We start from the raw sequence: 19,304 nt of genomic DNA, 5'->3' as shown, positions 1-19,304 counted from the left end.
ACCCTGAAGAATGTGGGGTGTCCGTGGGCCAAGGACTTCCTGGCTGCCCAGTAGGAGCAGTGTAGGAACCTAGCCGCAACATGGGCCAGCACAGAATTTGCTCAGTGGGTCCTCTGTTCTCCTGAAAGGATCGCTGGGAGATCAACAGAGAGTCTGGGCAGGAGCTCATACCTACAGGTCCAGATCAAACGACCACTTGATGTGCCAAGAGGCTAAAGACATGGAGAAGCTGGCTCTCAGCCTGTGCCGGCTGGACTTAGACACCCACCCCCCAGCTCCTCTGCCCGACTCCCACCCCTCCTCTCCACTTGCGAAGAATATCCAGCTTTCCTACTTCAGAGGCCAATGATACCATGAGGATCGGGCTACCAGAAGAAGAGATGATGTGCCAGGATGAGGGTGATAGTGGGTGACAGTAACGGTGATGATGCCAGGGATGACGGAGCTAGTGATGCTGGTGATCATGGAGATGGTTGTGATAGTGGTGGAAATGGTGACGGTGCTGTTGCTGATGGTGATTGTGGTGACGGTGGTGATTGTTGTCATGGTTGTGGTGGCAGTGGTAACAGTGGTAATGGTGCTGGTGATCGTGGTGATGGAAATTGATGGTGGTGGTAGTGATGATGGTCATGGTTGATGGTTGATGGTAGTGATGATGGTCACGGTGGTTGTGGTTGTGGTTCTAGTAATGGTGGTCATGATGATAATGGTGGTGGTGGAGTTAGCTGTGATAGTGGTAGTTATAGTCACAGTGGTGATGTTGGAGGTAATGGTAATAGAGGCCTGACAGTCGTGTTCGTAGAGATGGAGGTAGTGACACTGGTGTTAGTGGTGATGGTGGTGATGATGGTGATGGTGATGGTGGTGATGATGGTGATGATGGTGATGGTGGTGAGGATGGTGATGGTGGTGAGGATGGTGATGATGGTGATGATGGTGGTTGTGACAGAGGTGGTTGTGATGGCAGTGATGAAGATGTGATTGTAATGATTATGATGCTGACGGCGGTTGAGTAATGGTGATGGTGAAGGGGGTGGCAATGGAGTGATGGTGAAGGTGTTGATGGTGTTGGCTGTGGTAACTGGTTTCTATCGGCTTGATGTGGATAAAGACAAGTGCCACCTGTCCTAACTGTGTCCTCCACATTTGTGGGTTTCCCACACGCACCAGCGTCCTACTGTGTGGGCAGCATGGTGGTCGGCCAGCCCCTCTGCTCGCAGTTTTAGAGGAGAGCTACAGTCATTGTCCACACATGAGCACCTACAGTGTAACGTGCGCACCTGCCTGGGGCTAGCTATGACGATAGACTCCAGGTCAGATTTAGAGTCACATAAAAAAAAAGTCTAGTAATTTTCACTTTGATTACAGACTGGAGTGTTAATGTCTTCTTGGGTTGAATTAAATAAGATAAAGGTTTGAAACATTATCTTATTTATTTTTATTTTTTAAATGTGGAAACCAGAAGACTTACAATGATATGTGTGCTTCTATTAGACCTCCATCAGGCTATGTGTGTCTAGAAGTTGCTATAAAACATCCTCCCACCTGCTGATTTTATTGGAGTTGTGTCTAATTCCTGCAAATGTGAACGTGGGTCACAGGGAGATCTTCACAGCATGACACTGAATTATTGGGGTAATAGACTTGACTTTGTGTTTTCCTGTTTTTTAAAAATGTCAATAATACAAAACTTTGAGGCAGCATACGGTCTAGAAATAACTCTTTACATAGATTCGGAACCAAATGCCCTACTTGCTTCTGAGTCTACCGCAGCACTTTGCGTGGGTGAGTTCACGTGGACATGTGTTCACACATGAGTTGGCTCTAGCAGTGGACTGAGATGTCCACTGCTCTCAAGTGTTAGAAAATTACAGTAGCCTCTGGAACACAGGGCGAGAATCAGCAAGGCTAAACGGCTTCATTCCCTCTGCCTTTAAAAGTCGGGACTGGGAACATGTAACATCTCGACTTGATGGTTCTTTGCATTTGGCACGTGTGCTGTGATGGAGGAAATGATGAGAAACAATGGGGGAGGGCAGAAGAGACAGGGTCACCAAATGGCAGAACTGGAGAGAGCCCCCGAGGTGGTCAGGATCTCCATCCCCTGCTGTGGAAGATTGGCACCTACCAAGTGCAGTCAAAGCTATGGTGGAGTCAGTCACGGTTGCATGACCAGGAGCTGGTTCCAGGTTCCCATCACCATCGGGATACCCCTACTTCTGCTATGAGCTTGGTAGGCTCGTCACTGTGAGAGAGCATTCTCATGATGGCCATAGAAGGGTGCATGCTTGTGGACACTCTGCCTTCCTTCACTAAATCTCAGATAGGTGTGTGTCATGATGGGCAAAGCCTTCAGTATTCCCTTCCCCATTCCATCACTTCTCTCCTTTACCAGTTTGAATATTGGTGGTGTATTTTTGCCAGAGAAATAGAGAAGGTATATGAAGGCTCTCTCAGATATCCTAGACATAGAATGTTCTAGTCCTTGACACATCCCAGCTTCATTCCTCTCTCAGTGTCCGGGGCCTTAGAACTCAGGTCACGAATAGATGTGTTCCCCTTTATCCTTCAGGGTCCCATTGCAAGTTACATCAGCCTATTTGACAGATAGTAGACCCAATTTCTGCTTTAAAATGTCCAAGTCGCTGGGCGGTAGTGGCGCACGCCTTTAATCCCAGCACTCGGGAGGCAGAGGCAGGCAGATCTCTGTGAGTTCGAGGCCAGCCTGGTCTCCAAAGCGAGTTCCAGGAAAGGCGCAAAGCTACACAGAGAAACCCTGTGGGGAGGGGGGGCACCTCCAAGTCAAGGCATTGGCTCGGTAGCCACCTACAGCTCCACCCTCAGTAGGAAGGACCCGGATTGTACCTGGGGCTGCACCAACCACTCCCCACATGATCTGCCAGGCAGGGTGGAGCCTCAGAGGGACAGAGTCTCTTTCACAGCTTCATACAAAGCCAGCCAGGCACGACAACACTTTGGGTTCCAGTGTCTGGGCCCAGGACTGTAAGAGACACTCAGTATACAGTGAGAGTCCTCGCAAACAGGAAGAGTGGCATTTTAAGAGGAGTCCCAGAGAGCAGCCTGCCCAACACCATGTGAGGATGCAGTACGAAGGCTCCATCCGTGGAGGGAAGTGGCTTTCCCCAGACCTGGAGGCTACGGTGCAGTCTCCAGCACCTCGAGAAACCGTGTCTATTGCTTATAAGTCACCCATCCTATGGCACTTTGACAGCACCACAAAGGGACTGAGACGCAATCAGCGAGGGTTGTCCCCTCGATGCTCACAGGACTGTACTGGAAGGCTTCTACAAGCTCACAGTCCAGGAGTACTTCCTCAGCCAGGTGCTGGTTTCTGTGACAATGGTGGCAATGTAGGTTTTCCCAGCTAGTTACCAAGTGACTTCCAGATGAGCATGGCTGCTGTGTGGCCAGAGGGGCCCAAGATGCTGGGTTCTGCATACGCCGTTGGCCGTGGCATGAGAAGCAGGGTGACTGGAATCCTCAGCTCCAGCTCCATTCCTCCCCGAGCCAGCTGGGAGCAGTGAAGCTAAGGGTTTATATGCCCCCAGCAGCCAACCTGTCTGCGGACAGAAGATATCCACAGGGGTGGAGGGCTGGCTCAGGAAGAACGCTTTGGGAATGACCTGGGAACACAATAGGAGTGTGATCGCTGACATGTCACAAGAAAGGAGATGTGACCAGAGACATGTGCAGGGCATCAGGTCATCTACATCCAACAGAAAGCCACAAAAATCAGGAGGACCAGCTTAAATACCCAGAGGCAAAGCAGATTCGGAGACTGTCAGTGTGTGGCAAACCAGATCTGTGGTTCCATTCCCTCGGTGTAATAAACAGAGTGTACAGCATACATGGGTCTCATCTGATGAAACATTGGGGCCAGGTGCAGAGAGAGGCTCACCCGAGGCTACATGACCATGTTAAAGGGACCAATAGTCTCTTTCCTGATGGCCCTGCAGGGGGAGACAACTGTCCTAGCCTGGGAACACAGTTTGAAGGAATTCCCAGTGGTGGAGTCCCAGAGGACCTTCCACCTCCCCCAACTCTTGAGTTTTCCACTACAGAAGCCTGTGTGTTAGCTCCACTTTAGAGAGTTCTCAGAGGCATGGTAGAGAGATGGGGTGTCACACAGGGCCAGTTGGAAGCAACCCGTGGACACCATGGCCAATTCTACCTCTTACCCAACTCTGCTCCCTGAGTTCCCACATCACTTTTTTTGGGTCCCTGAGATGTCACCAATTAGAGATCTACTTGGGGTAGATAGGATCCTGATCTAAAAACACAGCTGTATCTGGGTATGAAGACACTATCAGCCCCTCACACATTAGCTGGAATAATTTTGCTTATTGGTTTCTTCCCAGCTCTTCAAAGCCAGCTACACTGCTGGGCTGGGCTTTCAGATGGACCCAGGGCCAGGCTGGAGGACTGTGCCATTCCTGTCAGATTCTCCAACTAGAGTCGGGAGGGAAGCCTAGCCCCAACATACCCTGTTTGGAGGGATAGACCTGAGCTCGTGGTTGCAAAAGAAGGTTTGGAAGCGCAGCTTGCTGTGGAGAAAGTGTCTCTCCAGTGGTTCACTTTGGGGAAGTGCCCTTCAATACTCTGACCTGTAAGGAAATAGTATCTGCTGTGTGGAACTGAAACGGCTCTTATGGGGACCAAAGGATGAATTAGCTTAAGTTTCTCTCCAAAGTTAGTAACTTGAGGCTGGGCATAGTGGTACTTGCCTGTAATACCAGCACTTGAGAGGCAGAGGCAGGAGGATTGGGAATTTTAAGACCAGCCTCAGCTATAGCAAGTTCAAGGATAGCCTAGGCTACATGAGCCCTTATCTGAAAACAAAAACAACAACAACCACAACAAAACAAAACAAAAAAAACTGAAAAAGACAGAGAGAGAGAGAGAGAGAGAGAGAGAGAGAGAGAGAGAGAGAGAGAGAGAGAGAGAGAATAATTGAGGCAGCAAGTACATTCACGCAATGCATACAACACATCTGAAAACATAGACCACACACACACACACATACACACACACCACACCACCCCCCCACACACACACACAAAAATCTACTCATGCTTGTTTGGTACTTCCAGGCCCTCCTGTTCCAGCTTCCTTCCCACTGTGTTCCAGGTCCTGTTTTTCGGGTCTTCATCTTGGTGGACCTGCTGTCGTGAATATGAGACATGTCAGTACCAGAGCTTTGGTTCACCAATAGCCTCTTTCCTTTCACTAAGCAAACATGATTCAGTGATGGAAGACTTGCCAAGCATGCATGAAGCCCTGCACCCATCCTTGGTGCAGGAGGAAGAAGAGGGAGGAGGGGAGGAGGAAGGGGAGGAGCCCCTTCAGTGGGAACAGTATGCAGTGTCTCCGTGGGCAATTGATGCATGCATAGGACAGTGGCCCTGGACCCATCCCTGAGCTCTGATGTGCTTACAAGCCCCACCCCTGCTCCCTGGATGGGGCATCTATCCCACTGTTCCTCATTAGTCATCTTCGTATTGACACAAAAACATGAGTCCTACCTCGAATATGAATCACCATAGCCCAGGAGCATGGGTTCCGATTACTCCAATTACCAAGTTCCAGTGTGGTAACAGTTTCTCAAAGCCTTTATAGCTACTGAACAAAGGAAGGTCATAAATACACACTTCAAATACATCAGTGGAAACGTCAGGAAGGCAGGTTACAGAACAGCAGGGAAACCTCTGGAGCAGGCTGATTGGTGGTTACCTGATGATAGCCTTCCTTTGGGTTGGTGGAATCTGGTAGTTAGTACATTCCAAAAGGATGTGCCTAATGGCCTTGGTTGGGGCAAACCTGTAGATGAGCAATGAATGGCTAAGAGAGCTAAAAATAGCACACCATAATTTGGTTCTGAACCTGCAATAACCCAATTCTCCATGACCACAGAAGTTTCTAATCGGTCGGTCAGATTTTTGGATTCTTTGCACAGGTATGACTTTTTTTTTTCCTTTGAGAACTTCAATTCACACTTCCAGTTCTCAGGCCAGGGTTCCCACTGTGTTGTCTATCCTTGAGAGTTCTCCATCTCTCTTAGGGATCCAAGACTGGCAGCAGAAATGAGCTAAGAGAAGTGAGCCTGCAAAGGATCCCTGGAGATCCAGGTCCATCCCGGAGCCTTCCAAAAGTAAGGGAGTGGAGAGGGGAAGTGCTGCCCACAGGCGCCGCATGCATCTCTCTACACAGGGGGTGCTGTGTGGGGGCTGCTACACAAGACTGCTGCATGGGGGTGTTGCATAAAGGATGGTGCATGGGGTCTTGCAGGCAGGCCTCGGCCCATGCAGCCTGCCTGACTCCTCAGTCCAGGACTCAGAAGGGCTTGTCCCATGTGATGCAGAATTGTGGTTCTGTCTGCCCGAGGATGGCCTCTGAGCCTCACTGGCCTGCAAGTGCCCAAGGACAAGCCTGGGTGTTGTGAAATATTATTTTAAGCTGTGTTACTTTTGTGTATGTTGCATTTGTTTAACTCTGTGAAGCTGTGTTACTGGGCCTGTCTAGTTTAAACACCTGATGGTCTGATAAGGAACTGAACGACCAATAGCAAGGCAAGAGAAGGGATAGGTGGGGTTGGCAGTCAGAGAGAAAAGATAGAAGGAGAAATCTGAGAGGTGAAAGGAAAAGGAGCCAGAGAAGGAGGGGAATTCCAGGGACCAGCCACCCAGCTACACAGCAAGCCATGGAGTAAGATTCACAGAAGTAGGAAAATGGGAAAAGCCCAGAGGCAAAAGATAGATGGGTAATTTAAAATTAAGGAAAGCTATCTAGAAATGAGCCAAGCTAAGGCCGGGCATTCATAATTAAGAATAAGCCTTTGGGAGCTGGGTGGCGGTCCCCCCAAAAGAGCAAAAACAATGAAGAACACCTGGGTCATCCTGAGAACTATAGAAACTCCAAATTACTACGAACCGGGTAGCTTAAAACAGCAAACTAACAAGGCTTTCTTGTGGTTTTTTCCTTTATTTTTTTTAGATCTCACGGTGTTGCTCAAACCTCCTGCCTCAGTTTCACAAGTTACTGGAACCACAGGCTTACTTCATCAGACCTCAGATTGACATTCACCATCCAAAGCAGAAGTCTAAATTAGATGTGGACACGGCTGCACTCCTTGGATGCCCCAGGGACGTCTTCCCTGCCTGCCTCAGTCTGAATGGTTACCAGCAGCTCTTGGCTTGTGGTCGCATCGTCCCAGTCTCTTCCGGGTAGCTCTTTGAACCCATGCATCCCTCTTCATTGGACCCTGGTCACAGACTAGGGCCTTCCTTCCATAATGAGCTGATTCTGATACATCTGCAAAGATTATTGCTAGAGTCTGGACAGGGCATTTCCAGGTTCTTGGCATCTTGTTCAAAGAACTGGAAAAAGTGCAACCACAAACCAGGAGGCAAGGGGTTTTATTCAGAAGCAAAGTGAAAGTACAGAGTACATAAGATGCAAAGATTTTCCTATGAGCTCTAGGTCACTTTTCAGGACTTTTTTGGGGGAGAAGAGATGAGTGGTTGCTAGGAGCAGGGCTGGGGAGGGGGTTTTGTGCTCTGATACACTCATGATGGATGCACTTGGGTTATGTAAGCCTTTATCCACTTACTGCACAAGTCCTTTCCCATAATGCATCTGATCTCAATAACATGTATGCACAATCATGCATAGCCATGAGATGCTAAATGGGGGTTGGGGGGTTCCCTAAAAGTTTACTCAGAGGACACAGGTCCTCCTATGAGGCATGCACCTAAAACTAGTCCACACTGGATCAACATGCTGACTCTAATTTCAGGTTATATTCCAGGACATGTTTAGCCACAAAGGAGATGTTATTAGAGGTTACAAGGGTATTCTAGGAGCTGTTGTGGCCAAGTGACCAATTGCTTTGTTTGGTAGGTATGTGTCTGTGTAACTTGATGTAGGTTGGGGATTCCAAGTTGCTAAGCTATCCCTGCAAATTGTCTGCTTTAAGTCCTCGAATAAGAAAGCAGGTACCTGAATTATAGTATCTCCAGGCCTTTGGGGGAGCACAAAAATATGATCCATGTACCATTTTCCTGGTACAAGAAGAGAGCAACTGTGTTTCTTTGATGTTTAATCAACCTCCTCCAACGTGAAGCCTGGGTCCTCAGACACTGTTTCCCAGAGGTCATCTACACACAAATGGATCCACTCTGATACCCCTCTCCGACTGTGATTGGAGTCCTAGATGGACTGAGGGCTACTAAGGCAAGTCCAGTGCCACAGACCCTCCCTCTACTTGACTACCTCGACTACCAGGTTCAGGTGATGGACTGGCTCACATCAGCACACCTAAGCATTGTCCATAGCTTCCTACTTTTTCAGTTTACAAGCTTTCGCCCTAGTGCTGGAGGCTGCTCCAGGCCACCAGGAAAAGGAGCCACTGTCCAGGGCTCATGACAAGCATTTGCTTACCTGCTCCACTAAAGGACTGTTCCAGACCATCAGGATGGTTCAGTGGGTAAAGGCACTTGTTTATAAAATGGACTACCTGAGTGCAACCCCCCAAGCCCAGATGGTAGAGGGAGAGAACTGACTCATTCAAGCTATCCAGAGATCTCCCCATGGGTGATGTGGCATGCATGGTTCCCTTCCTCCATCACACACACACACACACACACACACACACACACACACACACACATAAATAGATGTAATCTTTTAAAGAGGAGGTGTCCTCTTGGACCAGGACTCATGTCTAGGGATGGAAAAGCCACACCTTGAGAGTGGAGTCACCATGGCTAGGAAGTAAAGGAGCAGCTTCTGGAGGGGTAGGAACACTGTGTCTGGAGAATGGAGGAGTTATCCCTGGGGTATGAAGGAACCACATCTGGAGTACAGAAGAGTCACTTCTGAAGGATGGAAGAATCACAGTGAGGGATACAGGGGTCATGTCAGTGGGGAGGGAGTGGAGGAGCCACATCTGGGAGATGGGAGGGCACTTTGGGAGACTCTTAAGTATCATCAGATCTGAGGGCCGGAGAAGTCACATCTAGAGGCTGAAGAAGTCACTTCTGGGGGATGGAGAATCCACTGAGAGAGAGAGAGAGAGAGAGAGAGAGAGAGAGAGAGAGAGAGAGAGAGAGAGAGAGAGAGAGAGAGAGAGAGAGAGAGAGATCTCCCCCTGGGAATGAAACGAGGTACCACATATATGGTGCCACCAAGATTCTTTGCCACATCCTCTGCCTCAGTGGCTGAGATGGGGCCACTCATCTCATATGAGGATTTGATTTGGGCTTTAGTAAGTGGACCCCAAAGCTCTGAGTATTGGCTTCATTAAGAGTTAATTAGGAGAGGAGAAAGGAGGCTGGTAACACAAATGAAGTCTCTCTGCCATGGCTCCTGTGGCTAAGACTCCATCCAAACCACCCTCTGAGAGTCAGGAAAGCTGTTCCTGGGGTGTTCCTGTGTCTCTACATTCTGCATAGCCCCTCAGAAAGCCTTGGACATAGCAAGGCGCTAGGAGTGAAGCAAGAGACAGGTGAGAGCTCCTGAGGTGTGGCAGACGCCAGGCAGGTGCCATGGCAGGCACGCTCAGGGCCACCTCAGACACTTCATAGTTCTTTGAATGATCTGCCCTTAGGCAACACGGCACCACAGGAATGAGACACTGTGGGATCGCAGGGCATCATCTGGCCTTCCGAAGAAGTGTGCCATATTCCTTAGGAGCCTTCAAGCTCACAACAACTTCCTGAGGACTCTGGGCCATAAACTGCTTCAGAACATCCTACTCCAAGAAAGTAGACACCCTTAAGAGTTCAGAAAGCTCTAGGAGAACTGGCCAAAAATACAGGGGGCAATGGTTGGAGGCATTTCCTTCTTATTCTGATGGCTCATGCTGCTCTGTGAGGGCTTAAGAGACAAGAGCTGCTGGGTGCATCCATCTGAAAGGTCCTAGCATGCTGTGCTGGCACTGAGAGTGTAGGGGGACCAGGGGATTCCAAGGGGATAGTGGGTGTGGCACACAGGTGACAGGGAATCCCAGGTCTTAAGAGGACCACAGTGTGAAGGGTAGAGATACAACATATTCCAAATCCCAAGGAGCTGGCACATGTGGAGGATGGGGGCCGTGCAAGACATTCATAATCTAGCCAAGAGCAGCTCATGAGACAGGCTCCACATTGCTGTCACTTGGTGGCATGGCATTTGCTAAAGAACTCTTGATGTTGGTCCTTGAAGCTCCCCTCTGGTGAGCAAACTGGAGGAGAAAACTTCTATTTAGGATGTTTACAAAACTCTATGTGCTATGGCAAGGGTTCCCTGAAACACCTGGAACACTATGGCATACTGACCTTGGGGCATCTGATGCCAGATCTCTCTGTGCAGGTCCACGGTGTGGCTTTCACTTCCCCATTTGGCCCAAGGGCTGTGTATACTTGGTGATGGGCTCTCTCCCCTGTGGATAGATGGTTTGGGGCCTCTGCCACTGATCCAGGAAGAAGGCTTAGGCTCCCAGCGCCCTTCAGCAAAGCTACCTCCTTCCCAGTAGGTGGCTGGCTTCCACCGCAAAGCCGGAGTCTGCCCCAGGAAATCTGACCACAGGAGTCCTATGAATGAGGCCTCACTGGCCTCTGTTTCTCTTTCCAAATTTGCCAGAAGTTTCTGGCCTCCCATGGATCCTGTTCCCTCCAAACTGTCACCTCCACCCTTTCTGGGTAATCCAGCCTCCTGCTACCGTGGTCCTCACTGCCTGCTCTTGAGGTGGTCACAGGGTACCTGACAAGCCACCTAGTTCAGCCTCTCCAGCAAGCAAGAAGCCCAACCTCCAAGTTCCCAAAACCCAAATCGTAAGGCTCAGAACACAGTAAACCTGTCTCCCCTTCTATGAAGTCAATGTTTATTAAGCTTGTTTAGAGCCAAGCTGGTCTCGTGCCCCTGAGCCCCACTGCATATAGGCTGCAGCCCAGCGGCTCAGACAGCCTTCCAAAAAGGCGCGAGAGGAAGGCAGGAAGGCAGGCGAGGCGGGAGGCCCCACGACTGGGCTCCAGGGCCCCACAAGTGCAGCCAGGGTTTTATTTGCTAAGCAAACCTGCGCAGGCGCCCCTGGCCCCTTCTCCAGGGTGAGGCTCAGCCTCGACGTGAGCATCACCGGCTTTTTGTTTGGTTTTCAACAGAGCCTGTCTCCAGCCTTCCTCGCCTCATTTTATGTAAACTCTGGGGCCCTGCTGGCTGAGAGTGAGTTCTGTTTTTTTTCGGCAGCCCTGTGGCTTTTGGACGCAACAGACTTGAAATTAGTTCATGGCGACCCAGACACACATCACAGCTCAGAAACCACACGGGAGCTGTGCTGCGAAGGCCGCCGCGCCTCGAAGCAGCCAGAATGAAATTTATAACAGTGACCTGGGCCTCGTCAGCCTCATGACAGCGTGTAAAGTGAGTCGCTGCTTACTCACCAATTTGCTGGCGAGGTCGGCGGATTAAGAAATACATCAAAGGTCAGACAGTGGGAGTGCGTCTAGACGGGCTATTTCAGATTCGACACTCCTTGGGTTTCTTTAGCAACCTTTGCAAACACTGATTTTTTAGCAATGTCATAAAGAGCTGTGCTCACTTCTTCAGTCAGAGAGACCACTCCAAGTGACAAGCACCACATCCAGTTTATGTGTCTCTGCGGTGTCCCTAAGTTCCCCTATTTAGAGACGACAGGGACCCAAGGGTAAGTCCTGTCCGGCCCTCCCAGGGTCAGGCTCCTGGAGAGGCCAGTGCTTTTCCGGTAAAGCAGGCCTCCAGGAAGCTCCAGGTCTGTGGCCAGAAGAGAAGTGACTGTGTTCCCTCAGGACTTGAGGGCAAGCCTGGTTTGTCATAGTCCTCGTCATCCCTCACGAGTTCCACATAGGGTTTTCTGAGGGCTAAGGAGAAGAATCCATGAGAATGACCCATGTGACTTTGAAGTCCAAGTCCTTCCTACCTTGAAAGGACATGGGGAGGGTGGAGAGATGTGTGAGGAGAGGAGAGCAGCCTCCTGCTTGAGAACACCGGGATTCACTAGACTCATCAGCAGGGTTCCGAGGCTCAGGGTCGTGTGGCCATCTCTAGGACGTGGGTGGTTGTAATGGCTGGGTGCTGCGGGGTCCTGCGGGGTGCTGCGGGGTGCTGCGGGGTGCTGTGGGTGGAACTCAAAAAGCTGCTCTTTACCCTGCGGCACTCCAGTTGGTAACACAGGGAGTTTCTTGATGGCGACCATGCTGAGGGTGAGGAGACCTGGCCCAGAGAAGCAACCAGGCACGAAAAGGGGGAAAACCTGGCCAGCAAAAACCCTGAAGCGCCCGGTTTCACATCTGTGGTAGCTCTTGTTCCTTTTCTACTCACCCATGCAGGATGAGTTTATGTCCCGTCAGCTCTGGACCACCCGTAAGGGAGTTGCTATAGTCCAGGCTCCAGGAGGCCATCTACTCCTGCCAGTCCCCAGACCAGACAGCTCTCTGCTGTAGGCATAGGTCTGCCATGGGCAGGAGCAGCAAGAAGGGTTAAAGAAAATGACAGATACAGACAGTAGAACCTGGAAGAAACACAAGAAAACAAAACAGAGGTGCAGGGCAAGAAAGCAGCCCAGAACTGGAGAGACGGTTCCGTTCAGCAGTTAAAAGAACTGACTGCTCTTCCAGAGGACCAAGGCTTGATCCTCAGCACCCACGCGGCAGCTCACAACTGTCTGTAACTCCAGTGCCATCGGATCTGATGCCCTCATTTGATCTTCACGGTACCAGGCACATAGGTGGTGCATAGACATACATGCAGGAAAAACACTCACACACATTTTTTTTAAAAAAACCTTTAAAAAAGCAGGAGGAGGAGGAAGAAGAGGAGATGTAGTGGACAACATAGGTACTAGCTAGGCACAGTGGTCCATGCTCAGGATCTCAGTGCTGATCAGGAAACAAGATCACAGCAAGTTCCAGACCAGTCAGTATATACACCAAGACCTTGCCCTAAGTGTGTGTGTGTGTGTGTGTGTGTGTGTGTGTGTGTGTGTGTATGAGAAAGAGAGAGAGAGAGAGAGAGAGAGAGAGAGAGAGAGAGAGAGAACACTCCAGTTTGGAATGATCTACATATGTGTACTTCTTTGTGTGTGCATGTGTATATGCCGTGTTGGCATGTGTGAGTGCATTTCCACGAAGCCATTGGCATTCTGCTGGAATCCTCCAGGGGTCAGAAGCTGCCTTATGACTGGGTGGTAGCCCGCCTCAAGCCCAGGGGTCTTTGACTAGTACTGCTGACATTGGACCAGGAAGCTGGCATAGTCACCTGCTGAGGGGCCACTGTAGTAAGGAGTGTGGCATTTCAGGTATCCTTATGCCACCCCAGACTGATTCCATAGAACAACAGCTATAGGGAAACGTGTGCTGTCTCAGCATCCCTGACCTCTACTTACGAGATGAAGCAACCTCTTCCTAGTGATGACCATTATCATATGGCATTACAGATGTCTCCGAGGAGCCCCAAACTCATCTCATCAGGGGCCCAAAACACATAGTGCAAAAGAACCAACAGCCACCAAGAACTAGGGATATGAACCCCTAAGTCAGCCAGTGGTAACTCCCTGACAGCAACCTTGACAGCGACCTGGTTTAAACCGTGTTCATCTGATAAAGCGCATCTGAGATGGCCCGTTCTGCCGAGCCCGTCGCTGTGTCTCCTGAAGCATCCTCTCTTCTCTCCACGAGGACAAGACTGTTTTCACCATCTCAGCACCTGTTCAGTGTAACACACAACACCGGGGATCGAACAGCAAAAGGAAAGTGTAGACCTTTCGGCCGAGAGCAGAGTTCTTCTTCTCCCCCCACAGCAGGAACATAGCCAAATCTAGATGACACCTGCCAGGCTGAAGAGCACAATGCACGTGGACCACCTCCCCCAAAAGCCATTAGAGCTACTCTAACAGGAAATCCAGGACAAGTAAATTCCTCCGGCCTAGCACTCTCGCTCCACCTGCACTGGCCCTCACCAAGGTAAACCGCGGCAGGTTATGGTTCTGAGTCACCCCAGTGTAGGGACTCCTCCAAGGAGGACAGTGCAACACAGCCCTCACTTCGGACACCTAAAGATGTGTAAGGAAATGAAGACAAGCGAATCAGCCTGTAAAGGAGGGCAAGAGGACCCACAACCGTGCAAGAGTCTAGAGGCAATGCAAGAGGGTCCTCGTGTAGCCCCGGGGGTCAGAGGCAATGCAAGAGGGTCCCTGTGTAGCCTAGGGGTCAGAGGCAATGCAAGAGGGTCCCCGTGTAGCCCGGGGTCAGGCCAGACCTTGCCCACCACCAAGCTCTTAAGACCCAGGGATGTGAATGGGGTAAAGGTAGAAGACAGAGGGGATAGGGAGAAGCTGGTATCTGGCCTCTGCAAAGACACGGGCAGAAGAACACGGTGTGAGTGAGGTGCCAAGAAAATCCACCTGCTATAGTGTGCAGAGGGAGTTGGTCACAGGCCTGGAGCAGAAGAGGAGAGCAAGCAGCTGTGGATGGGAAAGTGGGGGCAGGGTGCTGGAAATAGAGGGCTGGAGCATGCTTGGAAACAGGAGTTAGGTATGGGAGGCCAAAGGCAGGGGGCTTGGACTTGGGGGGGGGGTGGAGGCATGATGGGGACAGGGGGGTGAGGAGGTAAATGATGTGGGCTTTTATAAACTGTTCCCCGAATGGTGGGATTTTGCTGGTTCTGAGCCCATTTTCATGTCTTTTTCTCTTGGATATAGGAGGTGACCCACCAGAAGATGCGTCTGAGGTATTCTCAGGGCTCTCCTGGAAGACTGAAGGGCCTGTCTGAAGCTGGGATATCAGTCTCATTTCAGAGCTGTGGGAATATAAAAGGGCAAAGGATGCTTCGTTTTCTTTCTTTAGGAAAAATAATCAGGCCAGCTCGGGCCCTGGTCCTCAGCTGGCTAAGCAGTGTGTAGATTCTATCTGGAAGGGCAATTTTGGCCCAGGAGGTCCTGGCATTCAGAGGAGGGGGCAACTGTTAGTGTCCCTTGGACATGTGTGGATCAGTCCTTCTGTGTGACTCATACCTGGCCAGCAGCTCAAGGACACACCCTGCTCCGTGGATGGAAGGAAGTGTCTGGTAGTTGGAGCTGCTCTTGTGCCCCTAAGTGGGATAAGATGTGTCTGTGGGGGAGGGGGCAATGCTGTGGTTGGGACCACCCCTGTCCAGCCTTCCTAAAACCTGGGTGCTTCCTGTACCAACTGCTGGTGTTCGCTGATACAAAGTGTCAAAGAAGATTGTTAACACAAGAGCAGTAGCTACTGGGTAGGACCTGGCCTGAGGCAGTGAGTCCTGAGCTCTGAGCGCCCTCCAGCTGGTGCCCAGCCCCGGCTGTGCCCTTCCCTTTGCCCTGGATGCTCACTCCTGGCCATTCTGAGCCGGTAGATCCAAGTTCTTCAAGCTGTCCCTTGTATCTGCTCCTTTCATTGTTCCAGGGTTTAGTCACCAGTGAGGGTTCGCCGCCATTTAGGTTTGCTGGAGACTGTCCTGTGAGCCTGCCAGGGAAGGCCCCAGTCCCGGGAAAACTGGGACATCTGGTCGACCTCTCCTACCACTCTTGATTCCCACTGCCGCCTGATCCTAACGAGTCTTGTGTTCCTCTGGCTCCTGCCGCCCTCTTCTTACCACACAGCAGGAGCCATCGTTGTGACACAGCCAGCGAGTGGCAGGCAGGTAGTCCTCATTGTATGCTGATGTACCCCAAATCTGTGCCAAGCTTGGCTGGCACCATTTTGGCATCTCGAGGTGACTCACCCTCAGAGCCCTCCCTTACTCCTTCCTGTGAGCACATCCCTAGACCAATCAGCCTTTTTCCAGCCACACAGCAGCTGACATCCTTTCTTCTCTGGGAGCTCTAGTTGGATGGCTCCTGCTGTCTACTGTTCAGACAAGTAACCAAGCCTGTGATCTCTAGACCTTGGGCTTCTATAGTCTCCAGAACCATGGAGACTCTGGGATATGATGTCTATGGACATCTTCCTGTTCCTGGGTCCATTCAGTGGCTGCGGAGCTGAATGTGCATACCTACCTCTGCCTGGGTCACATGCTCAGCCAACATAGAGCATGCTAGAAGGAGTTGCTCCTTCTCCTTTGTGTGGCTTTCTCCAAGGTGACCTGCTCCAGAGGCCTCAAGGAGGGCATTCCCTACCTGACTGAAGCCTAGGGAGGAAACACTCACTCCGAAACGGGCTTGTTTTATTTTACAGATGCTGTAAGACATGTGGTCACTTTTTCTTTTTTCACCCCTGTTTTCACTTGCTTCTAGAACGCACAGTGAGCAACTGTTGCTTCTAAATCACCTATCTGCAACAAGTAATGGCTCATACCTGTAAACAGGTGTGAAGCAGGAGGATCTCCATGAGTTCTAGGCTAGCCAGGGAGATAGTGTGGAGACGCTGTTTCTAAAAACAACAAAAAGAGCACAGGGACCTCACCCCAGTCCTGTCTGGGAGAAAGTGGAGTAAATCAAATCACCCAGCTAAGATCCGGTAAGCGTGAGGAGGGAGGTCCCAGGCCCAGGGCTCCAGAAGGCCCCATAGTCTACCTGTGTTTGAACAGAGCAGGTGACTGGGGTCTAGAGGAATCCCTCCTTAAGGACACAGTGGCTCCAAGTTCCCCTGCCCTTCCTCTCAGTGGGATTTGGCTTGGCCTTGTGCCCCAACTTTGTCTGTCCCACAGGTGTTTCCCTAATAAATCTGCATATTTAATCCTGCTCTGGGAAGGACCTGCCAGACAGGGCCTTGCAAATTACATTTACTGACAGAGTGGACGAAGAGAAAGGGGTCTGTTTGTCTAAAGTACTCCCGTTGAGGCCACAGGCAACCTCAGACTGGCTGCCAATTTTATCAATCACAGAGTGAATCCGCCCGAGTATGGGGGACTGGAGGTGCGGAGTGTGACACAGTCACTTCCTGGGAAGCGAGTGCGCTCCTGGCTTTGGTTATGATCATCTGGAGGCCCCGTGGCTTGCTGGTGTTCCCTCTATCTGGCTTTGGCCTCTGCTCTCAGCACCTGGACCCAGCACACCCTCATCCACTCATTCATGAAGGTTTCCATCCAGCACCACAAAGGCCATGCCTAGCTGAGCAGGAGGGCAATAAAGGCTCACGTTTCACAGCATGGCATGAAGAAACGGGGAGGGTGCTTCAGGCGCAGAGCACTGGTGTGTGGAGGCACTCTCAGGCTCACCATGAGCTGGGCTCCTCTCTTCCTCCCAGAAGCCACAGGCCCGTCTTTCATCTCGTGCCTCCCAGAACCTGGTGGTTTGGGTTTCCCATGCCTTGGCAAGCTGCCAGAGGCCTCCATCCACAGGCCCAGGGCTGGCTCAGGGCACAAAGGAGCTCTGTTGGTGGAGCACAGGGCGGAGGCCCCAGCTGGCTCCAGAAGGGTCTGGCCCAGACCAGCATTGGCAGGAAATCACTGGCAGCCTCAGGTACCAGAGGGAGCACTGAGGGCGAGAGCAGCCTCAGTCAGGATCTGAGCAGTGGCAGGCTCTGAAAACCCCAGCCGAGCAGCCCAGGAAGGGCTGCCAGTGAATTGCTGAAAGACCTGAAACACACACACACACACACACACACACACACACACACACACTCACACACACACACCACACACACACACACCACACACCACACACACACACACACACACACCACCACCACCACCACCACCACTACCACCACCACCACCGCCACCACCACCACCACCACCACCAGCAGTACCACCAGCAACAACAACAGAGGCTCACAAGTCAGAAGGGGTGGAGCTGGCTCCCATAAAATAAATAAACATAAGCACTTACAGGGAACCTGAGCCTTGCTGGGGAGGGAGAAGCTGGTGGGTGAGATTGTAAACATCTGAGAGATATTTGATCTGCTCCGGCAGCAGGCACAGGCCCTTGGCATGTACATCCCAATTACGGCCACAGTTCTGTGCTCGCTTCTCATGCTGTGTGGGCGCAGTGTCGTAATGGAACTTGCCCCATGTCTCTGCCACTAATTAGCAGGTGACCTTAGGCAACTCCCCTGAACCTTGGTTTCCTTGTCCATAGGGAGAGGAATGATTAATGGAGACACCAAGAGGAGGGGTGGGGGGGTCCCGCTCTTGGGAAGGTCATTATCCAATGGCCAAAGAACAAAGTGGAAAGGATGGTAGAGGGTGGCAGGGCTGCCCTTGGCAAAGACATCCCCCACCTGGCACTGGGAGGAACACAAGCCCTTTTGATACAGATTCTAGGGATCAAGGTTGTCTGAGAAACCCCAAGCCCCACATCAGCTAGGATCTTGAGAGGCAGTGCTACTCTGAGCCTTGGGCTGTACCCAAAACCAAGTCAGCTCCTCCAAGGGCTGGAGGAAGCAGAATGCAAACCCTACTAAACTAAGCAGGTGAGAAGTGGAGGACACCCCTCCTCAGCCCTCCTCCCCCAGACCCAGAGCTCCTTAGTACCCACATCATTCACCCTTCTTTCAACAGTAAAGCCATAAGCATTGTATGTGATGAGGAAATGTGCTTGAGGAGGTCAGAGCTCACCACCGATAGCCATCCCTGATCACAACTGAGCCCTGCATGCCTTGCCCTGTGTCCTGTAGGTTCGCTTTCTCAACCCTCATAGGTGGCACCTTCGTGCCCAACATCAGAGGAACCACCGTGGAGATGTGACGTCCTTAGTACAATGCCCTCACTGTAAAGTCCCAGTAAGCTGACTCTAGGACATGCTGGCCCTCCCTGACGGTGGAAGGCTGTTACTTTCTGTTTTCACAGGGGAATTAACGAAAAGCTAATCTGCATCTCCCTATTCCGTGAGACACTCGTGAACTATGTCTTACCCTCAGAAGCTCATTTGAGGATCCAAAGTCATCCTCCCCTCCCCTCTTTCGGCTTCCTTCATCCTCTGCCTCTCAGGTTAGCACTGAGGACTCAGTGAGGAATTAGAAAGCCTTGCTTGCTAGGATGGAAAAGGCCTGCAAACCGTCACATGCATGCTGTGGTACATTTAATAATAAAAACAGTAGTTGGATGCGGTGAACTCGCTGTCCTTTTCACATAAAATGGAATAAGTGCATAAGGTGAATTCTATAGATTACCCTGGCCAACCCTTTCTGGAAGGGAAACTGTTTCAGGACCTATCCTCAGATGCCATCCCTAACTCAGGTCAGAACAAATACTTGGACACGTTCCTCATCTCTACCTGTATTGTTTTCTCCACACCAGTGTGTGCCACCTTTCTGTGAGCTTGTAAAACCTGTGGAGTGTACAGGAATCACAAAGATGTGCTAAGTCAGACAGTGAGA

General features: G+C 51.0%; 1 pseudogene; it reads left to right on the top strand.

Moving 5' to 3' along the window:
• Positions 1 to 436: 436 nt before the first annotated feature.
• Positions 437 to 19,304, top strand: part of LOC131895651 (large ribosomal subunit protein eL14-like) — a 56,385-nt pseudogene continuing 37,517 nt past the window's right edge.

This window comes from Peromyscus eremicus, chromosome 19 (genome assembly GCF_949786415.1).
Source record: "Peromyscus eremicus chromosome 19, PerEre_H2_v1, whole genome shotgun sequence".
Taxonomy (NCBI): Eukaryota; Metazoa; Chordata; class Mammalia; order Rodentia; family Cricetidae; genus Peromyscus; species Peromyscus eremicus.
This window is presented reverse-complemented; position numbering and strand designations above follow the sequence as displayed.